At 49.0% G+C, this 12,945-nt stretch overlaps 1 protein-coding gene across 7 annotated transcripts in view; it reads right to left on the reverse strand.

Moving 5' to 3' along the window:
- The window catches only part of LOC137383789 (bile acid receptor-like), a 181,451-nt gene that overhangs the window by 81,287 nt on the left and 87,219 nt on the right, over window positions 1–12,945 (reverse strand). For 2 of the 7 annotated variants that reach the window (XM_068056999.1, XM_068056995.1), the window contains one exon: window positions 5,227–5,316. The exons of 4 other annotated variants lie outside the window; for them this stretch is intronic. The gene's annotated coding sequence lies outside the window, so the exon portion shown is untranslated. Of the gene's footprint in view, window positions 1–5,226; window positions 5,320–12,945 lie in introns of all 7 variants that reach the window. One more of the 7 variants, XM_068056998.1, reaches the window with a different exon arrangement.

Below are 12,945 nucleotides of genomic sequence, written 5' to 3' on the forward strand. Positions count from 1 at the left end.
TATGCCAAATTAGAAACACTTTTGTGCTATAGGTTTATGCACATTAGGAGACTGCCAAAGACCATTACAGCCAGCAATCTGTACGTTGGAAGCTTTGGTGGAGGAGGCAGAGAGGAAGAGAGATGTCAGCTATTCACAAGGGCTCAATAGGCTCACGAGAGAAACTTTACAAAGGCAGTGGAACCAGATAGCCATAGTGGTCAATCCCAGTAGTCTAGCCCCAAGGACCTGGATGCAGTGCCGCACAAGGTTCAATGACCTCACATGAGTTGCCAAGGACAGTTAATGTATTTTCAAAAGCCATATCCCACCAAAGCGTCACACCCCCATCGTTTACCTACCAACAATCTCTATCAATCATGATTCACACACAACATTCATAGTTTCACCTCACCCTCATACATTTAACACTGCTCCAAGCCTCAAACACCCACAGTTCACAGGTTGTACACACTGCCGGCTATTCAACCATGTCAGCCACATCAATACATTGCACCATACTCACTTACACACTTCCCTCTCACTTGCAGGAATAGGTAGCGCATAACCGGAGGCAGCAGGAGCTAACTGGCGGAGGCAGGCACAGATCACACTTGCAGACCGTTCATGATGGAGCATCTGATGCCTCAGCTTCCATTGCAGAACAAACAGAAGCCACCCAATGTCTGGGTGCTGCAGTGGAATCTCAGTCTGAAGTCTTGCTGCCACGCAAGCTCAGACTGCTGCCATCATGGCTGCAGATACCCATATTCAGAGGTGCCATTGCAGTCCAGCAATCTGTCCTCCAACAGATTATTATTATTGCTGAGGTGCTGCCCTGGGGGTGTGGCAATGGCTCTGTGGAGCACGACTCTGCAGTCCTCTCTCAGGATGGCAGCCTTTGACCTCCCACCATTAGTACTCTGCCGTGTCCCTGCTGTTGCCTGCCAGCCCAGCCAACCAAGATTGCTGCTGCCCTTGCCAAGCTGATGCTGTCTGAAGCCAGGCTTTGTACGGTCATAGCTGCTTGAGATTGTCCTGCAAGGCCCTCTGCAGTTTCCCTCATAGAAAATCAGCAACCTTCCAACAGTCATACTGCAGTCACCGGAGTAGCACAGTGTAGGAGCACGAGAACAGGCAATGCCACCTGCAAGATAGGCACTAAGGGAATGCACAAAGGTGATTAGTTGACTTTTATATACAATATGGCATGGTCTGATTTATAAATTTTGTTTGGGATATTTATTTTGTCGAAGCTTTTACTTCAGCATTGTGGCCAAGTGGACGCTGTGATTGTCAGCAACAGAGGGAAAGTAAGGTGCGGGACTACTGGTGAGTGGGGAATTGGGGTTGCGTTCACTGGTATTACTGTCGTATGAGTCGATCACAGACAGCTTTGTCAGAAAGGGACTGTGTTGGTTCCCTCCTCCCATCTTCTTCCTCCTCCTGTTAATCCTCCTCCTCAGCAGGTCACCGTATAGCTGATTGCAATGGCTGTGCCCTCATGATGGTGAGGTTGTGCATCATGTAGCAGACCATGACGAATCTTGACATGCACTTTGCTGCGTACTGCAGGGCTCCTCCAGAGCAGTCCAAGTGAGGAAGCATTTTTTTCAGCACCCTGATGATCTGGTGTCAAATCAGTTAGATGCTGATTGATGCCATGATCTGCCAATCTGCATACTCCTTGCATGTGTGTTAACGCCCTCACCAAAATGGCACCCGGCGTGGCTCACAGCAGAAGTGTGCACATGTGTGGCAAATGCCACCTTAGAGACAAAACTGGACTCATAGCATTAAAAAGCCCAGGTCGATGGAGCTGGATTTTGCAGCCAGGGTGCCTTGCTTAATCCTAATTTGTATTATTCTTTCAAAAAATTTTGCAAGAGAGATTAATCATCTCCTGTTTTTGTTAACAGAAAATGTAAATACACTAATTATTGACTCCTATGAGACAGAGAGAGGGAAAGGAAAATAGAGAGGAACCGAGCTTCTTTTCTCATCTCTGAGTTATTTTTTTAAAAAAGCAAATTGAATTTTGAATGTAAATAAAGCATATTTGAGGGAAATGCAGGGAAGAGGGCAAGGAGGGAATCTACACACTAAGGGGAGGGAGTGGCAATGAGGAGGGAGTGGATGGAATGGTATGATTTAGATTTAGATTTAGTGATACAGCACTGAAACAGGCCCTTCGGCCCCACCGAGTCTGTGCCGACCATTAACCACCCATTTATACTAATCCTACACTAATCCCATATTTCTACCACATCCTCACCTGTCCCTATATTCCCCTACCACCTACCTATACTAGGGGCAATTTATAATGGCCAATTTACCTATCAACCTGCAAGTCTTTTGGCTGTGGGAGGAATGTGACAGCAGAATGAGTATGAAGGAGGAGAGAGCTGAATGGATAATTCAAAGGGAAAGAGATGGGACAGTGATTGGGAATGAATAAGGATAGCAATGGAGTGAAGACATGATTAAAAAGGGAAGTAATGTGAAGTTGAAATGGGAGTGAGGGGGTAATGAGAGGAAGAGGTGAAAAGAGGTTCATTGAGGGCTACAAGCCACATTTGCTCCACAACCCACTTCGGAAAATGTAGGTTTCATCCCTTAGCACCACACTGCACCACACCACATCATACTGCACTACATTGCACCATATTGTGTCACCCATCAGATCTGAAAGAAGAAAAGGGAAAAAAGACTGGAATAGAAACAGAGGAATACAGACAGAAATGCAAAAATAAGAGTTAGACAAGAGAGGAAAAAGAGATACACAGAAGCAAAAGACGAGTGACAAATAATTAAATTAGACAGTATCTTTTATATTTTAAGTGTAGTGTATTACTCTGCATCAGCCTGCTGACTATTTTTTCTCTTTGTTTCAGTAGCACACATGTACTCTATTTCTCATGTTAAAACAGGTACTTTTTTTTTTACCTCATGTAACTTTAAGAGCTTCTTAACAATGAACTGTACAAATCCAGGTCACAAGAAATCCAGCTGTACTGGGCAGTAACTGAGTGAGATAGCAGATTCCTCTCAATCCACATCCTGTTACATTGCAGTACCCCCCAGCCTCATTGCAATATTCACCATTCCCTTCTTGTTTACCAGTTGCCCCTCCTATCTACCACAATGCCTCTCCTGTACAGCAGCTTGCCTTTTTCCCACCGTTTTCTCTCCTATCTATCAGTTTTCCCTTCTCTCCACCAGTTTCTCTCTTGGTGTCCAGCAGTTTCCATTCCTGTCCACCTGTTAACCATCTCCCTGTCATCCAGTTGCCATCCTATCCAGCAATTTTTCTTACATTCATTCAATTTTCCTTCCTGTCCTCCATTTAGAATATAGCTGTCATCTTCGTCACCAGAATTCCATAAAAATTAAGTGATTTTTTAAACATGCACAGCCAGTGTGATTACAGGCCTTGACTAATGGAAAGAGGAGCCAATGGTCAGGAATTATTGGGTGGGGGCACAGAGGCAGTGGAAACTATTACCAGTGGTCATACATATTTTATTATTAAGAAACCTGGATAAAGAGCAATGGCCCACAGGATAGGACACTGTCAAGGTTGAAAAGAATAGGAGATAAATCAGGAAGCAGAGAAAAGAACATGTTTCTATAACTTCTTTCATGTTTACTGGAGGCCCCAAAGCATGTTTTCAATCAATTACTTACTTTTGAAGTGTGGTCACTATTGTTATGTAGGAAAGTACAGCAGCCAATTTATTTAAAGAAAGGTGCCAGCAAAAGAGATAAACAACCAGTTATTCTGCTTTTGGTGATAAATATTGGTTGAGGCAGAATGTTCAGCAGGCCAGTGTGAGAACTTCCTGCTCTTTTTAAAATGCTATTGTGGGCCTTTAGCATCTCAGCTGAAAGATGGCACCTTGAACAATACAGCACCCTTGCAGGGCTGCACTGCAATGTCAGACCACATACTCAAAACCTGGAGTGAGGTTTGAACCTTCAACCTTTCAGCTTTGGAAAGGGAAGAGTTACCAATGAGTCAAGCTGATGCAGTAGTGGCTATTATTTCAAGAGATAAATACATCAAAATCAGTTCTGTGTGAAACTAACCCCAGATTTGGGTCTGATCTGGTACCATTTCAGAATTGGAATGTCCATGTTACTTATACTAACCAAAGTTGCTGTTGGGGATCATTTGAACATTCACTATGACTTGACTATAAGGGATTTGCTTAGTGACTCACAGGAAGTAATGGAGTGAATTTACTGAAAGTCACTGACACTGTCTTTCACATTCCAAGTTCCGAGAATTAAATGCCTGAGCTTTGGTTTTTGATATTTGGCGCTTAGAAGGAATGAAGCAATCTGTTTTAAAGCACATTTCATATTTTGTTTCTTTTTAACAAATATATAATAAGCATTGCCAGATGCTTGAGACTTGGAGACACTGTTATATAACAGTATGGAGCAACAGAAAATCATGTCAAGTAATTTTCATCTTCGTTGAGAAATGAACTGTGGAAAATATTGGAGTAGGATTTCTCACCAGATCAAAGTAACTCCTTTCACTCAACCAGACAGCTTGAGTTGATAAATAGGGTAAAGATTGAACTTCACTGTATAAAACAGACATACTGGGGACCAGTTTTGGAAACCAATATCCTATGACCAAAGGATGCCTGATAGATAGACAACCCATTATTGGGTCAGGTCATTTTTCAGGCATTCCTAATGGCTACCTGAAATAGGCATCAGGTTCCTTAAATATGTAAGTGAGGGCATAATGCCTGTTATAGGCTCACTCTGCTAAATTGTATATTGCAACCGGTTTGGCTCTGCTCAGGATTCTTAAGCTAAAAACAATTAATGCTACTAGGAGAGATTGCTGAGACTTCAGTAATTTTAATATTAACTCATGTACTACATTTTAACTGGATACAGATTTACGTAAGTCTATGTGATTCCTCTGAAGCCATGCTGCTTCTCTCACATGTGATCTCTTACATCATCATGGTGGGAGGTATCCCTCACACTGGGCTGGATTTTACCAAGCACATGACGACGGGCTCCGTTGGGGGGATGAGTGGGAGCGGTGATGGATGGAAAAATGGTTCCGGCAGCAGTCCATCACAGAGGCCGATGCCGGGAAGGCCCGGCCTGATCCTCCCAGCAGTGGAGAGGCTCTGTGGTGGCCTCCCCGCCACCCAGCGATGGAACCCAGAATTAAATATGTCAATTAATTAAATGAATAATTTCCAATACACATACCTGGGATCTTATAGGCCCGCCACGAGCTTCAGAGCGGCATCCGGCACTTCTGCACCTTCAATTCCCTGTCCATGGAAAGCCAGCATGACACTGCTGGGGAGGGGGGGGAGGAGTTAATATTTTCTGTGGTGAGGGGAGATAGGTTCAAATAAGTATATTGGTTGTCGGGGATGGTGGGAAGGGGTGAACTTTAAACTTTGTGCAGTTTGGGGGGAAGGTCAGATTTAAAAGGTAAGTGTTTTGGGGGGGAAGGGCAAATAGTTAATGTCATTGTTATTGGGGGTGGGTAAGGGGCATTAGAAATTTATTTCATAAATTTTGGAGGATATTTCTTTAAAAATACAAACTGACCGGTAAGGCTGGCTGTCCTTTAAAAATGACACCACTGCTTGCACGCAGGCAGCCGACACATTGCCGGGGACGGACAGCCCGCCTCCTCCACGGGATTGGGGGGCGGGCGTGACTCCTTGGCTATTTAAATGCACGGCAGCTCTTTGGCCAATCAGGCGGGCCGCCTTTTTTTATCTTGTTGTTGACATCAATGGCAGGGTCTTAAAATCCAGTTCACCATCTCAAACATTATCCCTTTCAAACCGTTATACTACACTTACCTTCAGGCCACTGCCGGTGTGATGGTCAACTCAATATTGGTTTTCTTTCTTTCTTCAAATGGGTTAACTGCCTGTGGAAATTGGACAGGCTCATTCAAATAATGCTAATGAGGCCTGGGGCCTGAGCTTGGGCCTCCTACATGGCCCATGTGTAGCATCCACGTCACACCTGAAACATCCCAAAAGGAATTTCAAACCCAGAATGTCCATTTCCGACTGAAACTAAGTATAATGAGAGAGATGGTGCTGTCCACACAAGTCGAGAAAACTCGGGGTTCCTCAAAAAAGCAATGGGGTAGAAATTTGTTTCATGCAATAGCAGAACATAAACCACAGCAAATCGGCCACTCATTTTACACTGCACCTGGTTTACATCTGGCGCAGTTAACACATCGCTCAGACTACATCCCGCTCAGAGTGCACACTGACTACTTTATATTCTGGGAGGTCTAAGCACTGTTTGGTCTATACATGCCCAGTTCATACTCCACCCTATCTGCATATCACCCGGTTCATACTCCACCCAGTCTACATACCGCCTGGTTTACACTAAACTGGGTCTACACACCGCCTGGTTTATACTATGCCCGGTTAGCACACCGCCCGGTTTATACTCCACCCAGTCTAGACACCGCCTGGTTAACACTAAATTGGGTCTACACACCGCCCGGTTCATACTCCACCCAGTCTATATACCACCTGGTTTACACTAAACTGGGTCTACACACCGCCCGGTTCATACTCCACCCAGTCTATATACCACCTGGTCTACACTAAACTGGGTCTACACACAACCTGGTTTATACTATGCCCGGTCAGCACACTGCCCCGTTTATACTCCACCCAGTCTACACACCGTCTGGTTTACACTAAACTGGGTCTACACACCACCTGGTTTATACTCCACCCAATCTACACACCACCTGGTTTATACTACGCCCAGTTAGCACACTGCCCGGTTTATACTCCACCCAGTCTACACACCGTCTGGTTTACACTAAACTGGGTCTACACACCACCTGGTTTATACTCCACCCAATCCACACACCACCTGGTTTATACTACGCCCAGTTAGCACACCACCCGGTTTATACTCCACCCAGCCTAAACACCGCCTGGTTTACACTAAACTGGGTCTACACACTGCCCGGTTCATACTCCACCCAGCCTAAACACCGCCTGGTTTATACTAAACTGGGTCTACACACCACCTGGTTTATACTACGCCCGGCCAGCACACCGCCCGGTTTATACTCCACACAATCTACACACTGCCCGGTTTATACTCTGCCAAGTTTACACACCGCTTGGTTCAAACTCTGCCAAGTTTGCACACCAGCCGGTTTATACTCCGCCCAGTCTACACACTGCCTGGTTTATATCCACCCAGTCTACACACCGCCCCATTCATACTCGGCCCAGACTACATACTGCCCGGTTTATACTCCGCCCAGTCTACACACCGCCCTGTTCATACTCGGCCCAGTCTACACACTGCCCGGTTTATACTCCGCCCAGTCTACACACCGCCCTAAACATACTCGGCCCAGTCTACACACTGCCCGGTTTATACTCCGCCCAGTCTACACACCGCCCGGTTCATACTTGGCTCAGTCGACACACCGCCCGGTTTATACTCCACCCAGTCTACATAACGCCCGGTTCATATTCTGCCCAGTCTACACACCACCTATATTATACTATACCTGGTCTACACACCGCCCAGTTTCTACTCTGCCCAGTCAAAACACCGCCCGGTTCATACTCCAGCCTGCCTAGACACCGCCCGGTTTATACACCATCCAGTGTACGAACCCCCCAGTTTATATTCTGCCCAGTTTACACTCCGCCCGATTTATACTCCGCCCAATCTCCACACGGCCCGGTTTATAATCGACCCAGTCTACACACCGACTGGTTTATACTCCGCCCAGATTACACACTACCGGGTTTGTAATCCGCCCACCCGACACACTGCCTGATTTATACTCCACACAGTCTACACACCGACCAATATATACACCGCCCAGTCTACACACTGCCCGGTTTATACTCCGCCCGGTCTACACACTGCCAGGATTGTACTCCGCTCGGTCTACAAACTGCCAGCTTTATACTCCGCCCAGTCTACATACTGCCAGGTTTATAATCCGCCCAGTCTACACACTGCCAGGTTTATACTCTGCTCGGTCTACACACTGCCCGGATTATACTCTGCCCGGTCGACACACTGCCAGCTTTATACTCCGCCCGGTCAACACACTGCCAGGTTTATACTCTGTTCGGTCTACGCACTGCCCGGTTTATACTCCGCCCGGTCTACACACTGCCAGCTTTATACACCGCCCGGTCTACACACTGCCACTTTTATACTCCGCCCAGTCTGCACACTGCCCAGTTTATACTCCGCTCGGTCTACACACTGCCCGGTTTACATTCCGCCCAGTCTGCACATTGCCCGGTTTATACTCCGCCCAGTCTACACACTGCCCAGTTTATACTCCGCTCAGTCTACACATTGCCCGGTGTATACTCCGCCCAGTCTACACACTGCCAGGTTTATAGTCTGCTCGGTCTACACACTGCCAGATTTATACTCTTCCCAGTCTACACACTGGTCAGTTTATACTCCACTCAGTCTACACATCGCCGGGTTTATACTCCGCCCAGTCTACACACAGCCCGGTTTATACTCCGCCCAGTCTACACACTGTCTGGTTCATACTCCGCCCAGTCTACACACTGCCCGATTTTTACTCCACTCGGTCGACACACCACCAGGTTTATACTCCGCCCAGTCTACACAGTGCCCGATTTATACTCCACTCGGTCGACACACCACCAGGTTTATACTCCGCCCAGTCTACACAGTGCCCGGTTTATATTCCGCCCAGTCTACACACTGTCTGGTTCATACTCAGCTCAGTATACACACTGCCCGGTTTATACTCCGCCCAGTCTACACACTGTCTGGTTCATACTCCGCCCAGTCTACACAGTGCCCGGTTTATACTCCGCTCGGTCGATACACCACCAGGTTTATACTCCGCCCAGTCTACACAGTGCCCGGTTTAAACTCCGCTCGGTCTACACACTGCCAGGTTTATACTCTGCTCGGTCTACACACTGCCAGGTTTATACTCCGCCCAGTCTACACAGTGCCCGGTTTAAACTCCGCTCGGTCTACACACTGCCCAGTTTATACTCGGCTCGGTCGACACACTGCCAGCGTTATACTCCGCCCAATCTACACAGTGCCCGGTTTATACTCTGCTCGGTCGACACACTGCCAGCGTTATACTCCGCCCAATCTACACAGTGCCCGGTTTATACTCCGCTCGGTCGATACACCACCAGGTTTATACTCCGCCCAGTCTACACAGTGCCCGGTTTATACTCCGCTCGGTCGATACACCACCAGCTTTATACTCCGCCCAGTCTACACAGTGCCCGGTTTAAACTCCGCTCGGTCGATACACCACCAGGTTTATACTCCGCCCAGTCTACACACTGCCAGGTTTATACACTGCTCGGTCTGCACACTGCCAGGATTATATTCTGCCCGGTCTACACACTGCCCGGTTTATACTCCGCCCGGTATACACACTGCCAGGTTTATACTCCGCCCGGTCTACACACCGCCCGGTTTATACTCCACTCGGTCTAGACACCGCCCGGTTTATACTCCGCTCGGTCTACACACTGCCCGGTTTATACTCCGCCCGGTCTACACACCGCCCGGTTTATACTCCGCCCGGTCTAGACACCGCCCGGTTTATACTCCACTCGGTCTAGACACCGCCCGGTTTATACTCCGCCCGGTCTACACACTGCCCGGTTCATACTCCGCCCGGTCTACACACCGCCCGGTTTATACTCCGTTCGGTCTACACACCGCCCGGTTTATACTCCGCTCGGTCTACACACTGCCCGGTTGATACTCCGCTCGGTCTACAAACTGCCCGGTTTATACTCCGCTCGGTCTGCACACGGCCAGATTTATACTCGGCTCCGTCTACACACGGTCCGGTTTACACTCCGCCCGGTCTACACACCGCCCGGTTTATACTCCGCCCGGTCTACACACCGCCCGGTTTATACTACGCTCGGTCTACACACTGCCCGGTTTCTACTCCGCCCGGTCTACACATTGCCCGCTTTATACTCCGCCCAGTCTACACATTGCCCAGTTTATACTCCGCTCGGTCTACACACCGCCCGGTTTATACTACGCTCGGTCTACACACTGCCCGGTTTCTACTCCGCCCGGTCTACACATTGCCCGGTTTCTACTCCGCCCAGTCTACACATTGCCCGCTTTATACTCCGCCCAGTCTACACATTGCCCAGTTTATACTCCGCTCGGTCTGCACACTGCCCGGTTTATACTCCGCCCAGTCTACACACTGCCCAGTTTATACTCTGCTCGGTCTACACACTGCCAGGTTTATACTGCGCCCAGTCTACACATTGCCCGCTTTATACTCCGCCCGGTCTACACACTGCCCAGTTTATACTCCGCTCGGTCTACACATTGCCCAGTTTATACTCCACTCGGTCTACACACCGCCAGGTATATACTCCGCCCAGTCTACACACTGCCCGGTTTAGACTCTGCTCGCTCTATACATTGCCCTCTTTATACTCCGCCCAGTCTACACACGGCCCAGTTTATAATCGACCCAGTCTACACACCGACTGGTTTATACTCCGCCCAGATTACACACTACCGGGTTTGTAATCCGCCCACCCGACACACTGCCTGATTTATACTCCACACAGTCTACACACCGACCAATATATACACCGCCCAGTCTACACACTGCCCGGTTTATACTCCGCCCGGTCTACACACTGCCAGGATTGTACTCCGCTCGGTCTACAAACTGCCAGCTTTATACTCCGCCCAGTCTACATACTGCCAGGTTTATAATCCGCCCAGTCTACACACTGCCAGGTTTATACTCTGCTCGGTCTACACACTGCCCGGATTATACTCTGCCCGGTCGACACACTGCCAGCTTTATACTCCGCCCGGTCAACACACTGCCAGGTTTATACTCTGTTCGGTCTACGCACTGCCCGGTTTATACTCCGCCCGGTCTACACACTGCCAGCTTTATACACCGCCCTGTCTACACACTGCCACTTTTATACTCCGCCCAGTCTGCACACTGCCCAGTTTATACTCCGCTCGGTCTACACACTGCCCGGTTTACATTCCGCCCAGTCTGCACATTGCCCGGTTTATACACCGCCCAGTCTACACACTGCCTGGTTTATACTCTGCTCGGTCTACACACTGCCCGGTTTATATTCTGCTCGGTCTACACACTGCCTGGTATATACTCTGCTCGGTCTACACACTGCCCGGTTTATATTCTGCTCGGTCTACACACTGCCAGATTTATACTCTTCCCCGTCTACACAATGGTCAGTTTATACTCGGCTCGGTCTACACACCACCAGGTTTATACTCGGCTCGGTCTACACACTGCCCGGTTTATACTCCACTCGGTCGACACACCACCAGGTTTATACTCCGCTCGGTCTACACACTGCCCGGTTTATACTCGGCTCGGTCTACACACTGCCCGGTTTATACTCTGCCCGGTCTACACACTGCCCGGTTTATACTCCGCCCGGTCTACACACTGCCCGGTTTATACTCCGCCCGGTCTACACACTGCCCGGTTTATATTCCACCCGGTCTACACACTGCCAGGTTTATACTCCGCCCGGTCTACACACTGCCCGGTTTATACTCCACCCGGTCTACACACTGCCAGATTTATACTCTTCCCAGTCCACACACTGCCCAGTTTATATTCTGCTCGGTCTACACACTGCCAGCTTTATACTCCGCCCGGTCTACACACTGCCCAGTTTATACTCCGCCCGGTCGACACACTGCCCAGTTTATACTCTGCTCGGTCTACACACTGCCCGGTTTATACTCCACCCGGTCTACACACTGCCCGGTTTATACTCCACCCGGTCTACACACTGCCCAGTTTATACTCCGCCCGGTCGACACACTGCCAGGTTTATACTCGGCTCGTTCTACACACTGCCCGGTTTATACTCCGCCCGGTCTACAAACTGCCAGGTTTATACTCTGCTCGGTCTACACACTGCCCAGTTTATACTCCGCCCGGTCTACACACTGCCCGGTTTATACTCCGCCCGGTCTACACACTGCCAGGTTTATACTCTGCTCGGTCTACACACTGCCCAGTTAATACTCCGCCCGGTCTACACACTGCCAGGTTTATACTCCGCCCGGTCTACACACTGCCAGGTTTATAGTCCGCCCGGTCTACACACTGCCAGACTTATACTCTGCCCAGTCTACACACTGCCCGGTTTATATTCTGCTCGGTCTACACACTGCCAGATTTAAACTCTTCCCAGTCTACACACTGCCAGTTTATACTCTGCTCGGTCTACACACTGCCAGGTTTATACTCCGCCCGGTCGACACACTGCCCAGTTTATACTCTGCTCGGTCTACACACTGCCCGGTTTATACCCCGCCCGGTCTACACACTGCCAGCTTTATACTCTGCTCGGTCTACACACTGCCCAGTTTATACTCTGCTCGGTCTACACACTGCCGGCTTTATACTCCGCCCGGTCTACACACTGCCAGGTTTATACTCCGCCCGGTCTACACACTGCCCGGTATATACTCCGCCCGGTCTACACACTGCCAGCTTTATACTCTGCTCGGTCTACACACTGCCCAGTTTATACTCTGCTCGGTCTACACACTGCCAGCTTTATACTCCGCCCGGTCTACACACTGCCCGGTTTATACCCCGCCCGGTCTACACACTGCCAGCTTTATACTCTGCTCGGTCTACACACTGCCCAGTTTATACTCTGCTCGGTCTACACACTGCCGGCTTTATACTCCGCCCGGTCTACACAAAGCCAGGTTTATACTCCGCCCGGTCTACACACTGCCAGGTTTATACTCCGCCCGGTCTACACACTGCCCGGTATATACTCCACTCGGTCGACACATCGCCAGGTTTATACTCGGCTCGGTCTACACACTGCCCGGTTTATACTCGGCTCGGTCTACACACCACCAGGTTTATAC

The sequence above is a fragment of the Heterodontus francisci genome, chromosome 25, assembly GCF_036365525.1.
Source record: "Heterodontus francisci isolate sHetFra1 chromosome 25, sHetFra1.hap1, whole genome shotgun sequence".
Taxonomy (NCBI): domain Eukaryota; kingdom Metazoa; phylum Chordata; class Chondrichthyes; order Heterodontiformes; family Heterodontidae; genus Heterodontus; species Heterodontus francisci.